The 26,504-nt window shown below is 44.6% G+C and overlaps 11 non-coding genes across 11 annotated transcripts; 6 read left to right on the top strand and 5 right to left on the bottom strand.

Annotated features, from left to right (window-relative positions):
* Positions 1–16,714: 16,714 nt before the first annotated feature.
* Positions 16,715–16,788, top strand: TRNAN-AUU (transfer RNA asparagine (anticodon AUU)). Its single transcript has one exon. It is a non-coding gene; the product is annotated as a tRNA-Asn (tRNA).
* A 5,361-nt stretch (positions 16,789–22,149) lies between these two features.
* On the bottom strand, positions 22,150–22,265 carry LOC135019521 (U5 spliceosomal RNA). The gene has a single exon (XR_010217069.1). It is a non-coding gene; the product is annotated as a U5 spliceosomal RNA (small nuclear RNA).
* Positions 22,266–22,540: 275 nt separating this feature from the next.
* Positions 22,541–22,656, bottom strand: LOC135019482 (U5 spliceosomal RNA). The gene has a single exon (XR_010217031.1). It is a non-coding gene; the product is annotated as a U5 spliceosomal RNA (small nuclear RNA).
* Positions 22,657–22,930: 274 nt separating this feature from the next.
* LOC135019457 (U5 spliceosomal RNA) lies at positions 22,931–23,046 on the bottom strand. Its single transcript, XR_010217007.1, has one exon. It is a non-coding gene; the product is annotated as a U5 spliceosomal RNA (small nuclear RNA).
* Positions 23,047–23,332: 286 nt separating this feature from the next.
* Positions 23,333–23,448, bottom strand: LOC135019477 (U5 spliceosomal RNA). The gene has a single exon (XR_010217026.1). It is a non-coding gene; the product is annotated as a U5 spliceosomal RNA (small nuclear RNA).
* A 270-nt stretch (positions 23,449–23,718) lies between these two features.
* LOC135019467 (U5 spliceosomal RNA) lies at positions 23,719–23,834 on the bottom strand. The gene has a single exon (XR_010217016.1). It is a non-coding gene; the product is annotated as a U5 spliceosomal RNA (small nuclear RNA).
* A 144-nt stretch (positions 23,835–23,978) lies between these two features.
* Positions 23,979–24,141, top strand: LOC135019288 (U1 spliceosomal RNA). Its single transcript, XR_010216877.1, has one exon. It is a non-coding gene; the product is annotated as a U1 spliceosomal RNA (small nuclear RNA).
* Positions 24,142–24,812: 671 nt separating this feature from the next.
* LOC135019150 (U1 spliceosomal RNA) lies at positions 24,813–24,976 on the top strand. The gene has a single exon (XR_010216745.1). It is a non-coding gene; the product is annotated as a U1 spliceosomal RNA (small nuclear RNA).
* Positions 24,977–25,128: 152 nt separating this feature from the next.
* On the top strand, positions 25,129–25,291 carry LOC135019388 (U1 spliceosomal RNA). The gene has a single exon (XR_010216963.1). It is a non-coding gene; the product is annotated as a U1 spliceosomal RNA (small nuclear RNA).
* A 671-nt stretch (positions 25,292–25,962) lies between these two features.
* On the top strand, positions 25,963–26,126 carry LOC135019268 (U1 spliceosomal RNA). The gene has a single exon (XR_010216860.1). It is a non-coding gene; the product is annotated as a U1 spliceosomal RNA (small nuclear RNA).
* A 152-nt stretch (positions 26,127–26,278) lies between these two features.
* LOC135019369 (U1 spliceosomal RNA) lies at positions 26,279–26,441 on the top strand. The gene has a single exon (XR_010216946.1). It is a non-coding gene; the product is annotated as a U1 spliceosomal RNA (small nuclear RNA).
* The last annotated feature ends 63 nt before the right edge of the window (positions 26,442–26,504 follow it).

The raw sequence follows: 26,504 nt of genomic DNA, 5'->3' as shown, positions 1-26,504 counted from the left end.
AGGTCACATCTACAGATTCATCAGTTGATCACCCTGTCCCCCAGGGCCAGGGTATCTCTCCTGTGGTGGCTGCAGAGTGCTCACCTTCCAGAGGGCCGCAGGTTCGGCATTCAGGACTGGATCCTGGTGACCACGAACGCGAGCCTCCGAGGTTGGGGAGCAGCCACACAGGGAAGAAATTTCCAAGGTCTTTGGTCAAGTCAGGAGACTTGTCTTCACATCAACATCCTGGAGCAAAGGGCCATATACAACGCCCTATGTCAAGCGGAGACCTTACTTCGCGACCAACCAGTTCTGATCCAGTCAGACAACGTCACCGCAGTAGTTCATGTAAACCGCCAAGGCGGCACAAGGAGCAGAGTGGCGATGGCGGAAGCCACCAGAATTCTTCGCTGGGCGGAGAATCATGTAAGCTGTCAAAGTCAGAAAAATATCACGATGCACACTGCCATATTTGCACCTCATATGTGTCCCTGCTGCGCATGCGTGCGCTCTCCCGTGCGTGCGCATACTCGCTGTTGCGGGCACCCGCAGGCGCACGGTATGCGCATTTACGGTAGAGATTGTGTGCGTCTAGCGGGCGACTCTTTCGTTACATATTTTCACCATATAATGCATTTTGTAGATTATGGTCCCTTTGATAGATTCTGAAAGTTTAGTTAATGTAGTATGTTCCTGGACAGAGAGATCCCTCATTGTTTGATACGAAGGGTCAGACAGGAGTAATACAGTGGTGTTTAGTATCCATCGGAAGAGTATTTAATTAGCAATATTCCGGTGTTGGTTTGAAGCGGATCAATCGCTCGTGCGAATAGTTATGGACATAAGAAGTTTATGAACATTTACTGTATTTGCACTTACTTATCCATGCGGCGGGAAACCCAGTTTCCCTCCCACCTGAGCTGTTGGAAATAGTCACAGCCCACCTGTATGAATCAACCTATGACCTTTTGTTATAATGCGAAGACGAATTCCTGTGTCCAATGAACAATGAGATTGTAGGGACCATTGAATTGTATTGTGTGTGGGGCATAAATAGACAGGCCGATCACATCCAGCACTCACTCTTCATCGGTTATCATTGCTGAAAATCGGGAGCTGGATGTCCAGAGGCGCATGCGATCGTTTCCTTTGTGCGTAAGTTTTCTCCGTAATCATATTGTCTTTTCTTGTTATTATGGGCCATATCTTTCTCTCTCTCTCTTCTCTTTCTCTCATTTTCTCTTAAACGTACTTGTATTGTATTTACTGTGTAGTTACCTGGTTAGTTAGTCTATGTTATATTGTAGTGTATGACTTGTATTGTATTAATTCTTTTGCAAGTATAACATTCATAATATATATATTAGGCGTTGGACCCTAAGCACGGTATTTGTGTATTTCTTATAGTGTTAAGTATTCTCAGAGCGTCGGTGACGCTCGAACAGCTTTTGAGTTAATAAGGTTATACAGTGTTGCATTTACACCCTATCTCTACACTAAGGTTTTACAGCAAATTACATTGTTTGTGGTTTAGACATAAAGGTTTAACATTGTGAGCGTCGGCGCCGCTCGTGATCTCCTCGTGGTCTCGAGCGTCCGCTACGCTGATAGCGTAGCATTACGGTAGTCGCTCACCTATAAGTGTGCCCGATACCAACAGCGTATTCTCGTGAGCGTCTGTATCGCTCGAGCAGCCCGCTCCCGATACAGCGTCCGTTACGCTATAGCGAACCATTACGTTAGTCAGCAGCCAATAGCGTGCCTGCCTGTGATCTCTTGGCCGTGAGCGAACGTGACGCTTGAGCGTCTCGACCACGGCTAAGCGATTGTTACGCAACGAGCGTACCCTTACGGTACTCCATACGCAAATAGCGTACAGTGTTCTTAGACCTCACAAAGGGTTTTAAATAAGATAAATATTTAGCTTTATCAATTGGCGGCTCGTCCTGTCCTTCACATATCTCTGCTAGGTAATTTCAGCAGACATTATCCATCAGCAAAGGGCGGGAGATCATATTCTTCGCAGTGCTGACGGGATAAGCGTCTGTTTCGCTTAGTAAAGGGTGCTGAAGGAATCCGGGAACCGGAGGTAAGAACAACACACTAGTGTCTTTTAAAACTGTTTATTTCTATCTTGCGTACGCACACACGCATATCTGCATTTCTTTTTCATTCTTGTATTTTCATATATCACTCTCCTGTTTGCCATTTTATAATTGATAAAACGTGCTAAGAGAGATTTGTCGCTATTTCATAGTTAAAGTGTAAAAGTAATGCGTTAAGGGATAAAGTGTAAAGCACACACGCAGCTCTACCTATGGTAAAAGGAGAGATTGGTGTGTTGCACGGTAGACGATCGAGGATCATCTACATTGATAAAACGTGTTAGTTGTGTTACGGTGGACATTGGTTTTGTATACACGTGTCTCTAACAAAAGGCTGAGACTCGCGTACGCAAAGGCCGACGCACGCAGCGTAAATTACGCAACGGAGCGTCTGGGTACGCCCACGTAACTCAAATCACACGATAGTGTTGATTTTTAAATAGCACAATAAGCGATAAATAGCGCAATAAGCGATAAATAGCGCAACAGGCGATAAATAGCGCAACAAGCGATAAATAGCACAACAGGCGATAAATAGCGCAAATCTATTTTAAATCCGAAATTTAAATTAACAGATCCTTCTCCAAATTTACAACACATCTGGTCTAAAGAAAAATTTCTGCGCAGAAATAGAAATAGAAACAAAAGTGTGTATGTGGTGAGTGAGTGTTTGTTTTTACAATTTTGGGGATTGAACCACAGAAATCATCGAGTTCTCGTGAAGTACATACGTGTAAGTGACATACGTGGTGGCTAGGGAGGCATCTCTGGTTAAACATAAAATTTGAGCATTAGAGTGTAGCAGACCAGGAGGTCATACTGTAACAGACCAGGAGGTCAGACCAGGAGGTCGCATAACAGACCAGGAGGTCCAAGTACAGCAGACAAGGAAGTCCGCTATAGAGACAAGGCACAACACCAAGAAGGGTTGGTGCGACACCCATATAGGCCATAAAAAGCTCAGGCTGAAGGAATTCGCAGCTGCTGAATGTCGATTCCACTGGTCGCTCCGTACATAAGATTAGTTGCTTATGTGCTGAACGATTGTACCGCACGTAATTGTGTGCATTAAGTTAGTCTGACCAGTACCATTTGTGTACAAACCCGGTCATAAAACTATTTGTATATTCTGACGTGATTTGTGTAATTTTTTATTTTCTGAAGGGAAGTTCGCTGGTCACTCAGGAATTGTCCAACAACCAATAGTTACTGGAAAGAGTAAGTGTTCTTCGGATATCTCTCGCATGTTCCAGTAAATAGAGGTTCATAGGGGCCCTGGGTCGAGTACGCCAGCACTATATCAGTGTGTGGGCGTATTGGTCGGCGTGGACGAGTGAGTGAGGTGCTCGGTAAACTTCACCGTCAACCTATCTTTTAATATTTTGGTTTTTTGTAAGGGTTCGCTGAAGACCCTGAGATAAAGGTCAGAGGTAGAGCAAGCAACACCTGCAAATTATGGGGGCCAGCTGTTCAGGAAGGGGGCGATCAACCTCGGTTCGGGTTGATTCAGTAAACCGACAAGTCGGGTCGGCAAGGTATGTAATGTGTGAAAAATATGGTTTACATACAGAAATTTTATGTGATGAATGGGAGAGAATGACAGTACATGACGGGGAGAAATTCCCAAGAGTAGGTAGCTTCAGCCCAGAAGTGTTAATGAATTTAAGGAGGAGGATATGTCTCATTAAATCAACAAAGAGACGAATCCAACATTATGATTATTTGCAGCTATGGCAACAGGAGGGTGAAATACAGAGAGGATTGGCTCTGGCGGCGGGATCTGGCCCTATCAGGAAACTGATAGCCATGGCCCCGCCGCCACCATACATATCAGGAGAGAAATTGGTTGCGGAGAATGACGCATCAGGGGGTAACAAACAGGCACTTAGCAACTGTATAAATGTTAAGGATAATGTTAATAAGTTAACCAATGCAAGTATTAACCCGTGCAAGTTGTACCCTGTTTTGAACTTTCCCCAGGAGTGTGATCAAGAGGACGAATCGGCAACAATATCGGCGCTCTCTCTAGCAGCCACTATATCAGAAACGACAGTAGGCACGGCCCAGCCCATAAGATTAGTAACAAAGCCCCCTAGCGGAGGGACAGGTGAGGTCGTATCAACGGGTAAGTACGGCACCTTACACTATGCTGAAACCATTTCACCACAGGCTGTAGAATCTACACAGAATGATGTTAGTAGACTTAATCCTGTTAGGGTAATAGCTGTTCCAAATGGGAAAACTGACACATCAGGAGTCACTCCTATCAGGAACATTGCCATGTATAGCCCATTTTCCAGAATGGAATTAAGGACCATAGTGTCTGAATTCCCTGACCCCAGAAAAGACTTAGTTGCTAGCCAAAAATACATCAGAGACCTAGGAAACACTTTAGAGCCCAATAACAAAGACTGGCAGATATTGCTGAGGGCATGTTTACCCTCCAATGTCGACTCAGCTCAATTTTTAGCTGACTGTGGATTGGATCTGGATGTACCTCTTACAGATGTGTACAACAAAGATAACGTAAAAAGAATACATTTACAGTTAAAGGAGTATTTCCCAGCTGTAGCCAAATGGAATAGAATTTTTTCCATTAAACAAAAAGAGACAGAAACAGCTGCTGATTATTTTCACCGGGCATTATTAGAAATGGCAAAGTACACTGGCATAGAGGACATTAGGACCAATGCAAACCATCAAGAAGTAGCAGTATCTGTGCTAATGGATGGTTTAAAAGAAGCATTAAAGACAAGGGTACAGACCACGCAACCATGTTGGCGAGGTCTGTCAGTGGCTACTTTGAGAGAGGCTGCTATTGATCACGACCGGAATATCACCAGACACAGGGAGTCGCAAGGTGATAAGTTAATGTCAGTAAGTATACAGGCCCTGACCACAAAACAGCCTGTGTTTATATCACCAAACCCTGTGGGTAAGTCAAATGTGGTAACATGTTATTTTTGTCATAAACAGGGACACATAGCACGAGACTGTAGAGCGAAAAATTCGCAAAGATCTTACCAACCCCCTAGACAACGACACGACACACGACATTGGGAGCAAGGTCCGCAGAGACGGAGTTATGAGCCACATGCAGGAGAAACAAAAAGATACCCCCCGAACAGAGACTGGCAAACTCCTGGCAGTTCCCATTTAACCCCTTCACAAGTAGTTGCTGCCAGCGGGATTCAGGGAGGTCACCATACCCAATAGGGGTGTGGCCATACCTGTAATCTGCAGCCAGTAAAATTGATTGCAAGCCTTGGGAGTGAACCTTAAATTGCAATCAATGTAGCTGGTAAATCATTAAACTTTCTTGTAGACACAGGGGCGGCCAAATCAGTGATAAATTCGACAGTGGGCATGAGAACCACTGGTAAGACAATTCCAGCCATAGGGGTAACGGGAGTAGTCCAGCATTACCCTGTTAGCAAACCAGCCGAGATTACAGTAGGGCCTTTACATATCAAGCATTCCTTTTTGCTGGCTGCATCGGCACCGACTAATCTCCTGGGAAGAGACTTATTGTGTAAAATGGGGTGCGTCATTTATTGTACTCCTGAAGGTGTATTCTTGGACATACCTGAGAATCACGCTCAGGAAGTGCGAGACATGTTAGACTCCCCATCAAAATTAATGTCACATACCATTATGACAAATAGGACTCCATCCCAAGTAGAAGAAATGACATCCCAGATACCAGAGTCACTTTGGACTAAAGATGGACAGGACACTGGATTAATGGCAAACGTAGCTCCAGTAGTTGTACAAGTAAAAGATGGTAGGATAGCTCCAAAAATCCCACAGTACCCTCTGAAGCCAGAGGTGGAGTTAGGAGTGTATCCCGTAATAGAGCGCTTGCTACAACAGGGTATTCTGGTAAGAACGTCCAGCACTGCCAATAGTCCCATCTTCCCTGTGAAAAAGAGTGGGGGGAGGGGTTACCGGCTAGTGCAGGATCTAAGGGGGATCAACAAAATAGTTGAGAGTCAGTTCCCCGTAGTGCCAAATCCAGCTGTCATCCTTATGCAAATCCCTCCCACTGCGAAATTTTTCACTGTTATTGACCTCTGCTCCGCTTTCTTTTCGGTACCTCTGCACCCTGACAGCCAATATTTGTTTGCATTCACATACAGAGGAGTCCAATACACATGGACTCGATTACCACAAGGTTTCATAGACAGTCCAAGTATATTTTCCCAGGCTTTGCATGATTGTTTACACTCTTTCCAACCAGAGAGTGGATCAGTATTAATACAGTACGTGGATGATCTACTACTGTGTTCTGATTCATTGGAAGCATCCCTGAAGGATACGAAACAGCTCCTGTTTCATCTTTCAGACACAGGACACAAGGTTTCCAAAGACAAGTTGCAATTATGCCAAACTAAGGTAAAATATTTGGGACACTGTCTAACACAAGGACTGAGACACCTGACCACTGATAGAATTCAAGCAATTAGAGACATGACTCTGCCAAAAACCCAGCAACAGATCAGAACATTTTTAGGAATGTGTGGGTATTGCCGTAACTGGATCCCAGGGTTTTCCATTCTAGCGTTACCTCTGCAGGAGATGGTCTCCTCAAACAAACCTGATCGGATTTCGCATACAGACGAGTCCGAGATGGCATTTGAGAGACTTAAACAGTGCCTAACGCAGGCACCAGCATTAGGTATGCCAGACTATGGGAAACCCTTTGAGCTGTACGGAACAGAAAGTGCTGGTTGCGCGGCAGGCGTCTTAACCCAAAAGCACGGTGATGCCAGCAGGCCAGTAGCATACTACAGCGCTCAGCTAGACACGGTAGCGCGATCCCTCCCCACATGCTTGCGAAGCGTCGCTGCGATAGCATTGCTAGTAACGAAAAGCGAAGATGTAGTGCTAGGTCACAACCTCACAATTCATACACCACATGCAGTGTCAGCCTTGCTAAATTCTGCCCAAACCAGGCACGTCTCATCAGCGCGGTTTACAAGATGGGAATTGGCACTAATGGCCCCCGTAAACATCACCATAAGGAGATGCAGTGCATTAAATCCTGCAACATATCTCCCAGGTGTGCCTGGACAGGCACAAAGGGTGGAGGATGAGAGTGGTGGGGAAGGAGAATTTAACACACAGGAGGACACACATGATTGTATGGAATATTTGACCCAAAATTTTACCGCAAGGCCTGACATCAGTGACAACCCGCTGAAAAATGTAGATCTAACTTTCTACATGGACGGTAGTTGTCACAGACAGTCAGACTCGGGAGACTTGTGTACTGGATACGCAGTCGTAGATGACCAAGGCACCATAGAAGCGGAACCGCTAGGCCCACCTCACTCAGCCCAGGTTGCTGAACTGGTCGCCCTAACCAGAGCATGTGAATTGGCTAAGGGCAAATCAGCCAATATCTACACCGACTCTAGATACGCATTCGGGGTAGTCCATGATTTCGGAGCCCTATGGCGCCTCAGAAATTTCATGACGGCAGCTGGTACACCGGTAGCGCATGCAGCTCACATCAAAAGGCTTCTAACAGCGATACAGGAACCCGACAGAGTGGCTGTTATCAAGTGTAAAGCACACACATATAGCCAGGACCCAGTATCACTTGGTAACAGCCGAGCAGACGAAGCAGCTAAGTTAGCAGCTGGTACCCCCAGACAGACAGACACCACACAACTGATGGTATTTAATACCATCAACACACAGAAGTTGTGTGAAATGCAAAATTTGTGTTCCACACAGGAAAAGGCAGTCTGGAAGGCGAAGGGATATGGCCAGGAGTCCTCAGGACTCTGGACGGATGGACAAGGTAAACCGGTGGCCCCCAGAGCATATCTTCCATGTTTAGCTGAGGCAGCTCACGGGCTGACTCATCTGGGCAAGGAAGGAAAGTGCAAGTTGGTAAGAGCATATTGGTGCGCCCCAGGATTTTCATCTCATGCAAGTAAGAGAGCAATGTCATGCCTTACCTGTTTGAGAAAGAATATCGGAAAGGCAATACCAACAGAACCATCTCATATCCCACCTGCAGGCGGTCCTTTCCAGGCAATACAGATTGACTTCATTCAATTACCCCCTTGTCGAAATTTGAAATATGTACTTGTTTGTATAGATGTGTTCTCAAATTGGGTTGAAGCATTCCCGGCGGCCACAAATACCGCTATGTTTACTGCTAAGAAAATTGTGCAGGAATTTGTATGTAGATATGGTATCCCTAGAATTATCGAAAGTGATAGGGGTACCCATTTTACAGGTGATGTCTTTCAAGGAATGTGTAAGTTGATGGGAATTGATAGCAAGCTGCACACTCCATACCGTCCACAGGCGAGTGCGAAGGTGGAAAGAGTGAATAGCACTATTAAAAATAATTTGAGCAAAGTTATGGCAGAAACAGGATTGACATGGCAAGAAGCTTTACCCATTGTACTGTACAGCATCAGAACCACTCCCAGGTCCCCTCTTAATCTGTCCCCTTTTGAAATCTTGTTTGGTCGACAACCGCATGTTATGATTAACCCTCAGGATGATTTGAAGTGTAACAATGAAGTGACTGTAAAGTACCTGGTTAATATGAGTAAACAGCTAAGGAATCAAAATAATAATTTGAAGTTGGTGATTCCTGATTTACCAGATAGTAATTGTCATGACATTGAACCTGGGGAGTATGTAATGATACGAAATTTTCTACGCTCAGGTTGCCTTATTGACAGATGGGAAGGACCATACCAAGTCTTATTGACTAGCACTACAGCATTGAAAGTTGCCGAGAGAGAGACTTGGGTTCATTCGTCCCATTGTAAGAAGGTTGCTGATCCAGAGAGGTCCCGTGATAAGGAACAGACGGTAGAGGACGTTGTATCACTGGAGTGTCTGTTCCAGGAGGACTGAGGCGGCACCTGAGCATTGAAAATCACAAGATCAAAAGCAGTTGTCGATTCCCTGTTCCCTTTTATTGTTTTTCTCCAACTTCCCATCCCCTCTCCCTCAAATTATTTTCCCCCCCTTCTCATTCTTCTTCGTTTCCTCCTATAAGATGGACTTGCCCCAAGAGACTGTGATCCGGATTTTCCTGTTGACCATGATGTTGACCAGAGCAGTCTGTTCCGGCGAGAGTACCATGGAGGTCGAGAGAGGTTCTGGAATGGGTTCTGATGACAGAGATGGAGGCGTAGTTTTCCGAGAACAACATAATCAACAAGCAAAGGCGAGTATCAGAAAACGATCCGATAGCATTGACAATAGAAGGAATTGTGAAGGATTGTTAGCTGAAGAAAACTGTATCTGTAGGCTCTGTGACAACGTAGTCGAGGATGGGTGCATTAAGAAATGCCAATCCAGTTTTAATATCCACATGGACCGGCATCCCTTGAGTGACTATCACTCCTTAGTGGGTAGCGTGTTAAATCAAACAGATTGTTGGGTATGCTCTCAAGTACCTCAAGGTCATAGCAAATCAGGACTAGTACCATTTCCTTTAACGATAGGGGAGGTACTTGAGCTAAGTGGTGGGAGACCGGTGGACAGGAGGTTTAATATCTCCAGTCCTCCTAGTTTGAAGCTCCACCAATATCATGTGGATAGATCCCTCATATGTTTTAACATTTCCAATCCCCGGAAGCCGGGAAATTGGGAAGTGTCATGGAGTAACCAAACCATGACCTTTTCATATAGAGCAGATAGAATGCCGACAGATACAGAGCTTATACGCCACATAGCCAGTAGAGGAAAATCTTTCCGGTATAGGTATACCCTAGGAAGTAGGATTACGAGAGTTGGAGAGGTATCACCAGGATACTGTGCACATATCGTACAAGCTGATACGTGTACTAGACAGATGGGAGAATTAGGGTTAGGAGATTTCACATGGAAAATGTGTAATATGGTTATGTCCTACTCCGTCCCATATGTTCTCCCCGATGATGCATATTTCATATGCGGGAGGAAGGCGTATAAGTGGCTTGCCCCAAACTCTGAAGGATTGTGTTATATTGGAAAAGTATTGCCTGAGGTAATGACTGTATCACATGCCAAAATGAAAGACATACACCGTGTTGCCCAAACTCCTTATACTCACACCCATTACGAGCACGTAGTTAAACGGCACCTGATAGAAAGAACAGAGCACCCGGCCTCTGACATGATCCATGAATCCACCGGGATTCAGTTTCTACTTGCGTTAGACCTCACTCGCACCGCCAGAGGAGTGTTGAATTATAAATACATATCTGCGCTCGCAAATTTGTTAGACAATATCACAGAAATGTATGATGACACGTTTAGGTATACTGGAAGAGAACTTCAAGCTTATAAAACAGAACTAGTTCAGCATAGAATGATTCTCAATTATCTCACAGCAGTAACAGGTGAATATTGTGTCACACTGGCAACGCAGTACGGCGTGAAATGCTGCACATATATAACGAATAGTACCGAGGACCCGGTCGAGGTCATAGACCAAAAGATGGACGATATTCTCCAATTGAAGTGGGAATTTCGCAGGAGACACAATCTCACCCTTGCTGCTGTGAGTAATGAGCTGACTAGTTGGGTGTCATGGTTGAACCCGCGAAATTGGTTCTCCGGTTTAGGAGAATGGGCTCAAGGAGTTATAACGGATGTAGGGAAGTTTCTCCTATGTATCTTAGGTGTTATCATAACGATTGGCTTGATATTTAGATGCGGTCAGGCTTTAACGAAGTGCAAACGAAGTACCAGGGTGATGAGTTTAAGGAGTGAGGGAATTGTAATGCGATTTCTACGGTCCGTTTCTTTCACCTGTTTTTCCGTTTTCCTCTGAGGTAAAAAGACCCACTTGGACGAGGAATTTGATGAGCCGATATACAGACAACAGATGGATTAAAGAAGAAGTTTTGACAACCTTATACACAGATTTTTGATGAACTATGCCATAGATCCCCAGTTTCCCTAGAAATTTTAAAATTACGCTAGCCCAACACTTTTGTAAATCTATGGACATTGACAAAGCTTTTTGCTCGCACCTTATGGGCAAAAGCACAAAGAAGACTGCATTCAACAGACACCAAACAAGACCTCAATCGACGAATGTTCATTAACCTGACATAGAATACCACTGCATTTACCGTAATTATGTATTTTCTTCATCTCTACAACCTTCAGGTAATTACACACATAGTATAGGGAATACAGGCACAGATATCAGCAATCACATATTCCCCCATTCATGTATCATCAACTAAAATGTGCTCCCCATTTTTGTTACAACCAAAATCCGAAAAAAGCTCGGTAAAGTTTGACAGCCCATCCACAGACCCGTACCACGGGATAAGAAGGAATTCAAATGTATACTTCGCAATACCTCGAAGCTTGATTTAAAACACGTACGGCACGATGATACATGACCCCCCAAACATGGATTCATACACACATGCTTCTGCTATCTCACTAGGTCATACCCTTTTCCTACCTTCTCCTCTCCTCCCCTACCCAACCATGTAAATGTATTAACCCCTGACATATATTTTTCTCTTTTTGAAATGTTTTAGGAAGTGGCAGTTATTGTTGACTGCCAAAGGGTGGACTGTCAAAGTCAGAAAAATATCACGATGCACACTGCCATATTTGCACCTCATATGTGTCCCTGCTGCGCATGCGTGCGCTCTCCCGTGCGTGCGCATACTCGCTGTTGCGGGCACCCGCAGGCGCACGGTATGCACATTTACGGTAGAGATTGTGTGCGTCTAGCGGGCGACTCTTTCGTTACATATTTTCACCATATAATGCATTTTGTAGATTATGGTCCCTTTGATAGATTCTGAAAGTTTAGTTAATGTAGTATGTTCCTGGACAGAGAGATCCCTCATTGTTTGATACGAAGGGTCAGACAGGAGTAATACAGTGGTGTTTAGTATCCATCGGAAGAGTATTTAATTAGCAATATTCCGGTGTTGGTTTGAAGCGGATCAATCGCTCGTGCGAATAGTTATGGACATAAGAAGTTTATGAACATTTACTGTATTTGCACTTACTTATCCATGCGGCGGGAAACCCAGTTTCCCTCCCACCTGAGCTGTTGGAAATAGTCACAGCCCACCTGTATGAATCAACCTATGACCTTTTGTTATAATGCGAAGACGAATTCCTGTGTCCAATGAACAATGAGATTGTAGGGACCATTGAATTGTATTGTGTGTGGGGCATAAATAGACAGGCCGATCACATCCAGCACTCACTCTTCATCGGTTATCATTGCTGAAAATCGGGAGCTGGATGTCCAGAGGCGCATGCGATCGTTTCCTTTGTGCGTAAGTTTTCTCCGTAATCATATTGTCTTTTCTTGTTATTATGGGCCATATCTTTCTCTCTCTCTCTTCTCTTTCTCTCATTTTCTCTTAAACGTACTTGTATTGTATTTACTGTGTAGTTACCTGGTTAGTTAGTCTATGTTATATTGTAGTGTATGACTTGTATTGTATTAATTCTTTTGCAAGTATAACATTCATAATATATATATTAGGCGTTGGACCCTAAGCACGGTATTTGTGTATTTCTTATAGTGTTAAGTATTCTCAGAGCGTCGGTGACGCTCGAACAGCTTTTGAGTTAATAAGGTTATACAGTGTTGCATTTACACCCTATCTCTACACTAAGGTTTTACAGCAAATTACATTGTTTGTGGTTTAGACATAAAGGTTTAACATTGTGAGCGTCGGCGCCGCTCGTGATCTCCTCGTGGTCTCGAGCGTCCGCTACGCTGATAGCGTAGCATTACGGTAGTCGCTCACCTATAAGTGTGCCCGATACCAACAGCGTATTCTCATGAGCGTCTGTATCGCTCGAGCAGCCCGCTCCCGATACAGCGTCCGTTACGCTATAGCGAACCATTACGTTAGTCAGCAGCCAATAGCGTGCCTGCCTGTGATCTCTTGGCCGTGAGCGAACGTGACGCTTGAGCGTCTCGACCACGGCTAAGCGATTGTTACGCAACGAGCGTACCCTTACGGTACTCCATACGCAAATAGCGTACAGTGTTCTTAGACCTCACAAAGGGTTTTAAATAAGATAAATATTTAGCTTTATCAAAGCGCACTGTCAGCAGTGTTCATTCCGGGAGTGGACAACTGGGATGCAGACTTCCTCAGCAGACACGACCTACATCCAGGAGAGTGGGGACTCCATCAGGAAGTCTTCGCACAGATTGCAAGTTGGTGGGGACTGTTCCAGATAGACATGATGGCGTCCCGCCTCAACAAAAAGCTACAGAGGTATTGCACCAGGTAAAGAGACCCTCGGGCAGTAGCTGTAGACGCCCTAGTGACACCGTGGGTGTTCCGGTCGGTCTATGTATTTCCTCCTCTACCTCTCATACCCAAGGTGTTGATAATAGTAAGAAAAAGAGGAGTAAGAACAATTCTCATTGTTCCAGATTGGCCGCGAAGGACCTGGTATCCAGATCTGCAGGAAATGCTCACAGAAGATCCGTGGCCACTTCCTCTAAGACAGGACCTGTTGCAACAGGGGCCCTGTCTGTTCCAAGACTTACCGCGGCTGCGTTTGACGGCATGGCGGTTGAACGCCGGATCCTAGCGGAAAAGGGTATTCCAGATGAGGTCATTCCTACGCTAATAAAGGCTAGGAAGGACGTGACATCTAAACATTATCACTGTATATGGCGAAAATATGTTTCTTTGTGTGAGGCCAGGAATGCTCATACGTAAGAATTCCACCTGGGCCACTTCCTTCACTTCCTACAAACTGGAGTGAATTTGGGCCTAAAATAAGGCTCTATTAAGGTTCAGATTTTGGCCTTATCCATTTTCTTTCAAAAGGAATTGGCCTCTCTTCCTGAAGTAAGTACAAACTTTTGTGAAGGGAGTACTGCATATTCAGCCTCCTTTTGTACCTCCGGTGGTCCCTTGGGACCTTAACGTGGTGTTAAGGTTATGGTTTGAACCACTTAAAATGGTGGAGTTTAAATATCTCACTTGGAAGGTGGTCATGTTATTAGCCTTGGCTTCCGCTAGGTGAGTGTCGGAATTAGCAGCTTTATCACATAAAATCCCCTATCTGGTTTTCCATATGGATAGAGCGGAATTGCAGACCCGTCCTCAATTCCTGCTAAAAGTGGACTCATCCTTTCATATGAACCAACCTATTGTGGTGCCTGTGGCTACGCGTGACTTGGAGGATTCCGAGTCCCTTGATGTGGTCAGGGCTTTGAAAATTTACGTGGCCAGAACGGCTAGAGTCAGAAAAACAGAAGCACTGTTTGTCCTGTATGCAGCCAACAAGATTGGCACCCCTGCTTCAAATCAGACTATTGCTCTCTGGATCTGTAACACGATTCAGCAGGCGCATTCTATGGCGGGATTGCCGTTGCCTAATTCAGTCAAGGCCCATTCCACTAGGAAGGTGGGCTCTTCTTGGGCAGCTGCCCGAGGGGTCTCGGCACTACAGCTGTGCCGAGCTGCTACTTGGTCGGGTTCAAACACCTTTGCAAAGTTCTATAAGTTTGATACCCTGGCTGAGGAGGACCTCCTGTTTGCTCAATCGGTGCTGCAGAGTCATCCGCAGGAGCCCGTTTGGGAGCTTTGGTATAATCCCCATGGTCCTTACGGAGTCCCCAGCATCCTCTAGGACGTAAGAGAAAATAAGATTTTAAACCTACCGGTAAATCTTTTTCTCGTAGTCCGTAGAGGATGCTGGGTGCCCGTCCCAAGTGCGGACTACTTCTGCAAGACTTGTATATAGTTATTGCTTACATAAGGGTTATATGTTAGTTTTCATCGGTCTTGGACTGATGCTATGTTGTTTTCATACTGTTAACTGGGTTGTATATCACAAGTTATACGGTGTGATTGGTGTGGCTGGTATGAATCTTGACCTTGGATTAACAAAAATCATTTCCTCGTACTGTCCGTCTCCTCTGGGCACAGTTTCTCTAACTGAGGTATGGAGGAGGGGCATAGAGGGAGGAGCCAGTGCACACCCAGATCTAAAGTCTTTCTTAAAGTGCCCATGTCTGCTGCGGAGCCCGTCTATCCCCCATGGTCCTTACGGAGTCCCCATCATCCTCTACGGACTACGAGAAAAAAAATTTACCGGTAGGTTTAAAATGTTATTTTTTTCTCTGCAACCCACTGCTAAATTGTGCTTCCTAGCTGTTTTTTATAAAATCACTTAATTAAATCTAACTCTGATTACGTCAGAGAAGGCCAGGTACCCTACACCATAAGAGGGGGTTTGAAATTTTGACTTGTCTACTTAAAGATCACCAAAATCTGATCACAAGGTCAATTACATCCCTGGGTGGGATTGAACCACCAACCTTTTGGTTAATAGCCCATGTAAGTGAAAGAGATCCTGAAGCACTCACTCATCATGGGAAAGTACCAATGTGTTTCTTACAAAAATTCTCCAGATTATTGACTTTTTAAAGTTTTTCTAGGAAACGTTCTAGATAAATGCTTATTAGCCTTTGTCAGTATCTACTTTTGCAAGGTGTCTATGTGGCGCAATCGGTTAGCATGTTTGGCTATTAACCAAAAGGTTGGTGGTTCAATCCCACCCAGGGATGTAATTGACCTTGTAATCAGATTTTGGTGATCTTTAAATAGACAAGTCAAAAATTCAAACCCCCTCTTATGGTGTAGGGTACCTGGCCTTCTCTGATGTAATCAGAGTTAGATTTGATTAAGTGATTTTATAAAAAAACAGCTAGGAAGCACAATTTAGCAGTGGGTTGCAGAGAAAAAAAATTATGCTGGCAGAAAAGTCCAATTTAGTGACGAAACAGCTCTTCATTTTCTGATTTTATGTTTATGCTAACAAATTTGCTCTCTGAAAAGTGTCCACAAAGCCAAGTCTCTGATTAACACCTTTGTAGGGATGGTTTTTCACCTATTACTGAATTAAACTTGCTTCATTGGAAAGGCAGCAAGATGCATCCTCATTTCAATGTCTACTGAAATAATACAGGTTGACACCAGGAAACATAAACGTCACTGCATCCTTGCTGCTTCCTCATGGGGAAGTCTGTTTAATGTGAAAACAAGGTGATATCTAATCAGCACACAGGTAAGGAATTAAGAAAATCTTTCTTTATGGGTGAAGATGTTTCTCACAAAATTGTTGCACCAAAGCATCATTGAAATTCAAGCTGGAAAGATGATTTTAATATATCACTTGTACATTTTGTACTGCTCTTCTGGTGACAATGTAGTTTGTTTTTGTCCATTACCATTTTAATAATAGGGTAAAGAAAATTAAGTGGATTTTTTAAAGAAAACAATACTGTCAATATACTATTAAAACAAATTAAAATGGTAAAAGTTATTGTACTTTAAGTAAAAATAAAAGAGCCAAAATATCAATCCCAGTTTTGGATTACTTTAATTAACAAAAAACAATGCATATAGCAGAGGATAGTTTCAATCTGCCTACCTCTGGGTTATGGGCCCAGCATGCTTCCGTTGCAGTACTCTGCTGCTCATGTAAGTGCAAGAGATCCTGAAGCACTCACTCATCATGGGAAAGTACCAATGTGTTTCTTACAAAAACTCTCCAGATTATTGACTTTTTAAAGTTTTTCTAGGAAACGTTCTAAATGAATGCTTATTAGCCTTTGTCAGTATATACTTTTACGAGGTGTCTCTGTGGTGCAATCGGTTAGCATGTTTGGCTATTAACCAAAAGATTGGTGGTTCAATCCCACCCAGGGATGTAATTGACCTTGTGATCAGATTTTGGTGATCTTTAAGTAGACAAGTCAAAATTTCAAACCCCCTCTTATGGTGTAGGGTACCTGGCCTTCTCTGATGTAATCAGAGTTAGATTTGATTAAGTTATTTTATAAAAAACAGCTAGGAAGCACAATTTAGCAGTGGGTTGCAGAGAAAAAAAAATTATGCTGGCAGAAAAGTCCAATTGAGTGATTAAACAGCTCTTCATTTTCTGACTTTATTTTTATGCTAACAAATTTGCTCTCTGAAAAGTGTCCACAAAGCCAAGTCTCTTATTAACACCTTTGTAGGAATGTTTTTTCACCTATTACTGAATTAAACTTGCTACATTGGAAAGGCAGCAAGATGCATCCTCATTTCAATGTCTACTGAAATAATACAGGTTGACACCAGGAAACATAAACGTTACTGCATCCTTGCTGCTTTCTCATGTGGAAGTCTGTTTAATGTGAAAACAAGGTAATATCTAATCAGCACACAGATAAGGAATTAAGAAAATCTTTCTTTATGGGTGAAGATGTTTCTCACAAAATTGTTGTCCCAATGCATCATTGAAATTCAAGATGGAAGATGATTTTAATATATCACTTGTACATTTTGCATTGCTCTTCTGGTGACAATGTAGTTTGTTTTTGTCAATTACCATTTCAGGAATAGGGTAAAGAATATTAAGTGGATTTTTTAAAGAAAACAATGCTGATAATATACTATTAAAACAAATTAAAATGATAAAAGTTATTGTACTTTAAGTAAAAATAAAAGAGCCAAAATATCAATCCCAGTTTTTGATTACTTTAATTATAAAAAAAAAATGCACATAGCAGAGGATAGTTTCGATTAATCGACCTCTGGGTTATGGGCCCAGCATCCTTCCATTGCACTACTCTGCTGCTCATGGAAGTCCGAGAGATCCTGAAGACTAAATTGATTAAAGGCCTAAAAGTACTGGACTATAAGGAAAGACTTACTAGGCTGAATATGTATACACTAGAAAAGAGGTGCCTAAGAGGAGATATTATTAATATCTTCAAATATGTAAAGATACATAACAAAGAGTTATCAGAGGAATTATTTATTAAAAGAACACGTGGTCACTCGCTGCGACTGGAGGAAAGTTCAGAATGCAATGGAGGAAAGGGTTCTTCACTGTTAGGGCAATCAGGATGTGGAATTCCCTGCCAGGGAAGGTGGTAATGGCGGACTCTGTAATTGGATTTAAAAAAGGAATGGATACATTTCTGAATGAAAAAGCTATCCAAGGTTATAATACTTAAAATATCAACATGGTTAATCCGGGGGTAACATGAGTTATAGTAGCTAACTAGTCATAAAACATTATTCAGCAAGTATGTAGAATCATCACAACTTAAAACAGGTTGAACACGATGGGCAATTTGCCTCTATTCAACCTCAAAAACTATGTTACTATATGTTACTATATTACTGTAGTATACAGAACACCACAATGCAATGAGCAGTGATAGTGAGCACTGATGAGGATACTAGAACTGACACTGAGCAGCAAGATGCAGCACTGGACTATTAGTAATGTACTGTAGTATGCTGAGCACCACAATGCAGCACAAGACAATGAGCAGTGATACTGAGCACTGATGAGGATACTACTGAGAACTGACACTGAGCAGGAGAGACACACTACTAGTATTACTGAGCAGCAATAAGTAACCACTGATACTGAGCACTGATATTGAGATTTCCACTGAGAGAACATAGCCACGTCCTCTCCGCTCTCTCTTCAATGCACGAGTAAAAATGGCGGCAACGCGCAGCTCTATATATAATATCCGAATCTCGCGAGAATCCGACAGCGGGATGATGACATTTTCCCTTGTTCAGGTTTTCCGAGTCAGGCGGGAACAACCGAGCCTGCCTCAGACCAGTGTAAACCACGTGGAGTTCGTGGGGAATTCGGTTCTCGGAGAACCGAACCCGCTCCTCTCTACCTTATACCCATCAATTTTTTTTATTTTCAATCTAAGCCCCTGCAGTTTTCTGTAAGCATCTGCTTCGCTATGATGATCAACAAGTCACAAGGGCAAACACTCAGGGCTTGAGGCATAGATCTTTGGACCAGCTGCTACAAGCATGGCAGAGGTGTCACTATCACTGGTGACCCCCAGAGAGGTGGCGAGGGAGATTGTAATGCAGTGCGTGCAAATAAGCAGCGCAATGGTAAAAAGGAGGCATGATTTCATAGGTAGGGGCGTGGCCTGGTGGCCTGAATCTACATTTTGTTGCTCCGGGTGTCCCGGGGGTTGGGGGCTGCACCCGGGGACTAGTGTGTAAGCGGTGCTGGCTCCTGCACAGTGACAGGGCATGGCCACCCAGTATGACACCTCCCTTTTTTACCATGCTGTAATTGCAGTCGCACTGCAGTTCAGCGTGATCATAAACAATGGTGTAGCCTCCTGCTGGTGCAGACTGTATGTGCGCGCAGGAAGCCGCCACCATTTTTGTGATCACAGCGGCTGAATGTGATGTCATACAGCCGCTGTGACCACGCCCCCTGTGTCTCCTCCATTGCAGACCCCATTTTGAAGCCTTGCCCCCGCACTGCTCCATCCCTGACCTGGAAATGGAGTGTTGCTGACCCCACTCTCCCCCCCTGCCCCGATTGACAGGCAGAGGCGATCGCATGCAGGCACATGCGTATGCTCTTAGCAATTTTTGCAGTTGGATCGCTTATTGTGATTGCAATCCAACCTGAATCAGGCCCTATTACCTATCACAATGCGCTGCGGGCAGTATAAAATTGGGTTAATATAGGAGAAAAACCCCCAGACCTGTGCTCCTTAACTGTACCTGGTGGCTAGTGGAGCGGCTGCCCAGTAATCAGTGTCCACCCCAGTGCGCACACGGCCCACCCCCTACGGCCACGCTCCCCTTAATCAGCGGCCTCGTGATCCGGAAGGGCGGTGTGTGTGTGACTGACCTTAGGAAGAAACCGGAGCCTCCGCTGCAGTGACCCAGCAACCAGGGCACGGGAGTATACAGCGCCGCTGGGAGTGATGAAGCTGCAGTAAAGATGTCTATTAGACCTAGCCTGCTGCAGCCCTTGTAGATTCTCATAAAACAAGTTCTTCTTTTCTTGTCAAAATTAATAGCTAAGAATAGGCTGCCTGAGGCAGGCCCCTGTTAAGTGGCCTGCTACTGAAGGCACCAACTACAAACTGAGCTCCCTGTTCATGGAAGCGGGGTTATAGAGGAGGATGCGCTGAGCATCTTGGGAACAGTCAAAAGCTTTGAGCCGGTTGGTGCCTCAGATCAAGATCCTACTCTACACCCCAATGTGAATCCTTGTGGAGTCCAGTGTACCCCACAGAAGAAATTAATGTGTCACACCCATTGGCAGCAACCTTAGAATAGCTGCTGACGGGCACAATTGAGAAAGGAAGGGGGGGGGGCATTTGAATCCAGCAAATAGATGCAATTCAAATATGTAATTTGTACCTTCCTATTTTAAAATATAATGGATGAACCTCACCGTGTGAGAACAATCTTCATGATCAAGAGATCTAATATGTAAAATAAGTATGAGTTGGGATAGGGCTGGGGAGGGTGGCAGCTCGGGCAGCCCCTCCCCCGTCAAGTTAAGGAGATTCAACTGAGGAAGCACAAGGGAACTCTCGTCTGGGGACAACAACTGCAGGGAGACCACATCTTTTCAGATGAACATGGGAGGGCGGAAGGCTGCCTAATACTGAAGCACCATCAAATATCAAACCATATCCAACAACTAGTACAAGCATTCCTGGGGGAAGGTCTGCAGCAGACGGATTTGCATACGGTGATGTCATCCAAGCAGTGGGCCAAAGTTGGCTGGAACCCTCATCTGCATATAAAAAGAGAAAAGGGGCATGCAGGGCATGGCGGCCTTTTGCAGTGCTTGGATGACCCCTAGTTCGCATTAAACACCCCCACCCTCCTTTGGTGTGGGGCTCATGTTGGCCATGCCCCATCCCCTGAAGCATTCATGCTGATTTCTTGCAGCAGCTGGGCACTGTAACAGCTCCAGAGCTGCTCTGTAAGGCAAGTAAAAGGGTGTGGGCCCTGCAGCACCACCTGTAGTTCGCATTGTGCGTTGGAAGGCACAAAGTAAGCAGACGGGAGGAGAAGTCAGGATAGTACACAAGGGCATCCTTTTCTCTTAGTCCGTAAAGGATGCTGGGGTCACATTAAGAACCATGGGGTATAGACGGGATCCGCAAGAGACATGGGCACTTTAAGACTTTCAAAGGGTGTGAACTGGCTCCTCCCTCTATGCCCCTCCTCCAGACTCCAGTTATAGGAACTGTGCCCAGGGAGACGGACATTTCGAGGAAAGGATTTATTGTTAAACTAAGGTGAGCATCTTACCAGCTCACACCTTAAGCATGCCACAGAACGTGGCATTCAACAGAACACAAGCCAACGGCATGAACAATTGCAGCAAAAAGCTGACCAGAACCGTAACACAACATGTGTATAACCACAAGTAATAACTGCAGACACAGTATGGACTGGGACGGGTGCCCAGCATCCTCTACGTACTAAGAGAAAAGGATTTACCGGTAGGTATTAAAATCCTATTTTCTCATACGACCTAGAGGATGCTGGGGTCACATTAAGAACCATGGGGTTATACCAAAGCTCTTGAACGGGTGGGAGAGTGCGTACGACTCTGCAGCACCGAATGACCCAACTTGAGGTTATCATCAGCCAAGGTATCAAACTTGTAAAACTTAGCAAAAGTGTTTACTAAATAGCTGCTCGGCAAAGTTGCAATGCTGAGACTCCCCGACCAGCTGCCCAGGATGAACCCACCTTTCTAGTAGAATGGGTCTTCACCTAATTCAGTAACGGCAATCCTGCCGTGGAATGAGCATGCTGAATCTTACCACAGATTCAGCGCATAATGGTCTGCATGGAAGCAGGACACCCAATCCTGTTGGGAGCATACAAGACAAACAGAGCCTCTGTTTTCCTAATCTGAACCGTTCTGGTGACATAAATTTTCAAAGTTCTGACCACAGCCAGAGACTTTGACTCAACGAAGGTGTCAGTGGCCAAAGGCACCATGTGGAAAGATGAACCACCTTTGGCAGAAATTGTTGACGTGTCCTCAATTCTGCTCTATCTTCATGAAAGATCAAATAAAGGCTCTTGTGATACTGCATGGTTTGTACTGTTTTCCATGTGCTCCCAGATCTTTCAAGCAAGTAGCATGGTCAAGAAAGTTCTGTTTGAAAAGAAACAAACATTTACTGTCATTGTTATGCAAATAAACTTACATTAAAGCTAACAAGAAAGCCCACTCGTTCTGTCTTTAAACTGATAAAAGAAACCCCAATAATATGGGGCATGCAAAAATTGAGATAAAACTCAGTTTTGCTCCTCTCCACGGAAATCTTTAATAAAAGGCGAAATATTTGTTAGTTCTGAAGAGAAACCAGAGCATGACCAAGATTCCACCTGTCGCCTGAGTGCCATGCCAGCAGTTCTCATTCAGCTCAAAGTGAGCACCCAATTTGAATGAAAGAAAGCAGATTTCTCACCAGGCTTCCCCTTGCTATAAACATGGTTTGTACTCTTTTCCATGTGCTCCCAGATCTTTCAAACAATTAGTGTGGTCAAGAAAGTTCTGTTTGAAAAGAAACAAACATTTACTGTCATTTCTATGCAAATGAGCTTACATTAAAGAACACTCGTTCTATCTTTAAACCGATAAAATAAAACCCCAATAAGATGGGGCATGCAAAAATTGAGATAAAACTCAGTTTTGCTCCTCTCCACGGAAATCTTTAGTAAAAGGCGAAAGATTTGTTCGTTCTGAAGAGAAACCACAGCATGACCAAGATTCTACCTGTCGCCTGAGTGCCATGCCAGCAGTCCTCATTCAGCTCAAAGTGAGCACCCAATTTGAAAGAAAGAAAACAGATTTCTCACCAGGCTTCCCCTTGCTATAAACATGGTTTGTACTCTTTTCCATGTGCTCCCAGATCTTTCAAGCAATTAGTATAGTCAAGAAAGTTCTGTTTGAAAAGAAACAAACATTTACTGTCATTTCTATGCAAATGAGCTTACATTAAAGCACACTCGTTCTATCTTTAAACTGATAAAAGAAACCCCAATAAGACGGGGCATGCAAAAATTGAGATAAAACTCAGTTTTGCTCCTCTCCACGGAAATCTTTAGTAAAAGGCGAAAGATTTGTTCGTTCTGAAGAGAAACCAGAGCATGACCAAGATTCCACCTGTTGCCTGAGTGCCATGCCAGCAGTCCTCATTCAGCTCAAAGTGAGCACCCAATTTGAAAGAAAGAAAGCAGATTTCTCTCCAGGCTTCCCCTTGCTATAAGCATGGTTTGTACTCTTTTCCATGTGCTCCCAGATCTTTCAAGCAATTAGTATGGTCAAGAAAGTTCTGCTTGAAAAGAAACAAACATTTATTGTCATTGTTATGCAAATAAACTTACATTAAAGCTAACAAGAAAGCACACTCGTTCTGTCTTTAATCCGATAAAAGAAACCCCAATAATATGGGGCATGCAAAAATTGAAATAAAACTCAGTTTTGCTCCTCTCCACGGAAATCTTTAGTAAAAGGCGAAAGATTTGTTCGTTCTGCAGAGAAACCAGAGCATGACCAAGATTCCACCTGTCGCCTGAGTGCCGTGCCAGCAGTCCTCATTCAGATCAAAGTGAGCGCCCAATTTGAAAGAAAGCAGATTTCTCACCTGTCTTCTCCTTGCTATAAGCATGGTTTGTACTGTATTCCATGTGCTCCCAGATCTTTCAAGCAAGTAGCATGGTCAAGAAAGTTCTGTTTGAAAAGAAACAAACATTTACTGTCATTTCTATGCAAATGAGCTTACATTAAAGCACACTCATTCTATCTTTAAACCGATAAAAGAAACCCCAAAAAGATGAGGCATGCAAAAATTGAGATAAAACTCGGTTTTGCTCCTCTCCACGGAAATCTTTAGTAAAAGGCGAAAGATTTGTTCGTTCTGAAGAGAAACCAGAGCATGACCAAGATTTTTATCTGAAAATATGTGTTCTCCCTGCAGTTGTTGTCCCCAGATGAGAGTTCCCTTGTGCTGCCTCAGTTGAATCTCCTTTACTTGACAGGGGGATGCTCGAGCAGCGACCCTCCCCAGCTCTAGCCCAACTCCTACTTACCTGGCAGGTGAGATACTATGATCATGAAGGTGCTTCTCCCAGGGCAAGGCTCACCCATTGCACTCTGGGTGTGCTGCTTCTGCGTTTTCCCCAAATGTGGGAAACTTGACTGCATAATTTGTGTTTCCCCTGGTCGGCTCTCGTATAATTCAGATCTCTTTGTCTCAGGTCTCTCTCCAGCCTAGTTTGCTGTCTGTTTCCACTTCTCTTTTCTTGAGCCGCTCCCTTCTATGCCCTTGCGCACTATCCTGACTTCTCCCGTCTGCTTACTTCGTGCCTTCCAACGCACAATGCAAACTACAGGTAGTGCTGCAGGGCCCACACCCTTTTACTTGCCTTACAGAGCGTCTCTGGAGCAGTTACAGTGCCCAGCTGCTGCAAGAAATCAGCTTGAATGCTTCAGGGGCTGGGGCATAGCCAACATGAGCCCCACACCGAAGGAGGGTGGAGGTGTGTAATGCGAACTAGGGGTCATCCAAGCGCCGCAAAAGGCCGCCATGCCCTGCACGCCCCTTGTCTCTTTTCATATGCAGACGAGGGTTGAAGCCAACTTTGACCCACTGTTTGGATGACATCACCATATGCAAATCCATCTGCTGCAGGCCTTCCCCCAGGAATGCTTGCACTAGTTGTTGCATTTGGTTTGTTGTTTGGGGGTGCTTCAGTATTAGGCAGCCTTCTGCCCTCCCATGTTCATCTGAAAATATGTGTTCTCCCTGCAGTTGTTGTCCCCAGATGAGAGTTCCCTTGTGCTGCCTCAGTTGAATCTCCTTTACTTGACAGAGATGTGCCTGAGCAGCGGCCCTCCCCAGCCCTATCCCAAATCATACTTATTTTGCATAGGCGATACCATGGTCATGAAGATTGTTCTCCCAGGGTGAGGTTCATTCATTGCATTCTGGGTATGCTGACCCCTGTGATTTCCCCAAATGTGGGAAACTCGACTGCATTATTTGTGGTAGTGGGGGACTGTGTTTGTGCTTTCCTCTGGTCAGCTCTGGTAAAAATCAGATTTCTTTATATCAGATCTTCCTCTAGCCTTGTTCTTCTTTCGAGAGTTCCCTTGTGCTGCCTCAGTTGGATCTCTTTCACTTGAGAGGGGGGTGCCCGAGCAGCGACCCTCCCCAGCTCTAGCCCAACTCCTACTTACCTGCCAGGTGAGATACTATGATCATGAAGGTGCTTCTCCCAGGGCAAGGCTCACCCATTGCACTCTGGTTGTGCTGCCCCTGCGATTTCCCCAAATGTGGGAAACTTGACTGCATAATTTGTGTTTCCCTTGGTCATCTCTCGTATAATTCAGATCTCTTTGTCTCAGGTCTCTCTCCAGCCTAGTTTGCTGTCTGTTTCCACTTCTCTTTTCTTGAGCCGCTCCCTTCTATGCCCTTGCGCACTATCCTGACTTCTCCCGTCTGCTTACTTCGTGCCTTCCAACGCACAATGCAAACTACAGGTAGTGCTGCAGGGCCCACACCCTTTTACTTGCCTTACAGAGCAGCTCTGGAGCAGTTACAGTGCCCAGCTGCTGCAAGAAATCAGCTTGAATGCTTCAGGGGCTGGGGCATAGCCAACATGAGCCCCACACCGAAGGAGGGTGGAGGTGTGTAATGCGAACTAGGGGTCATCCAAGCGCCGCAAAAGGCCGCCATGCCCTGCACGCCCCTTTTCTCTTTTCATATGCAGACGAGGGTTGAAGCCAACTTTGACCCACTGCTTGGATGGCATCACCATATGCAAATCCATCTGCTGCAGGCCTTCCCCCAGGAATGCTTGCACTAGTTGTTGCATTTGGTTTGTTGTTTGGGGGTGCTTCAGTATTAGGCAGCCTTCTGCCCTCCCATGTTCATCTGAAAATATGTGTTCTCCCTGCAGTTGTTGTCCCCAGATGAGAGTTCCCTTGTGCTGCCTCAGTTGAATCTCCTTTACTTGAAAGAGATGTGCCTGAGCAGCGGCCCTCCCCAGCCCTATCCCAAATCATACTTATTTTGCATAGGAGAGACCATGGTCATGAAGATTATTCTCCCAGTGTGAGGTTCATTTATTGCATTCTGGGTATGCTGACCCCTGTGATTTCCCCAAATGTGGGAAACTCGACAGCATTATTTGTGGTAGTGGGGGACTGTGTTTGTGTTTTCCTCTGGTCAGCTCTGGTAAAAGTCAGATTTCTTTGTTTCAGATCTTCCTCTAGCCTTGTTCTTCTTTCGAGAATTCCCTTGTGCTGCCTCAGTTGGATCTCCTTCACTTGACAGGGGGGTACCCGAGCAGCGACCCTCCCCAGCTCTAGCCCAACTCCTACTTACCTGCCAGGTGAGATACTATGATCACGTAGGTGCTTCTCCCAGGGCAAGGCTCACCCATTGCACTCTGGGTGTGCTGCTCCTGCGATTTCCCCAAATGTGGGAAACTTGACTGCATAATTTGTGTTTCCCCTGGTCGGCTCTCGTATAATTCAGATCTCTTTGTCTCAGGTCTCTCTCCAGCCTAGTTTGCTGTCTGTTTCCACTTCTCTTTTCTTAAG

This window comes from Pseudophryne corroboree, unplaced genomic scaffold (genome assembly GCF_028390025.1).
Source record: "Pseudophryne corroboree isolate aPseCor3 unplaced genomic scaffold, aPseCor3.hap2 scaffold_334, whole genome shotgun sequence".
Taxonomy (NCBI): domain Eukaryota; kingdom Metazoa; phylum Chordata; class Amphibia; order Anura; family Myobatrachidae; genus Pseudophryne; species Pseudophryne corroboree.
The sequence above is the reverse complement of the archived record's forward strand: the minus strand, read 5'-3'. Positions and strand labels throughout refer to the sequence as shown.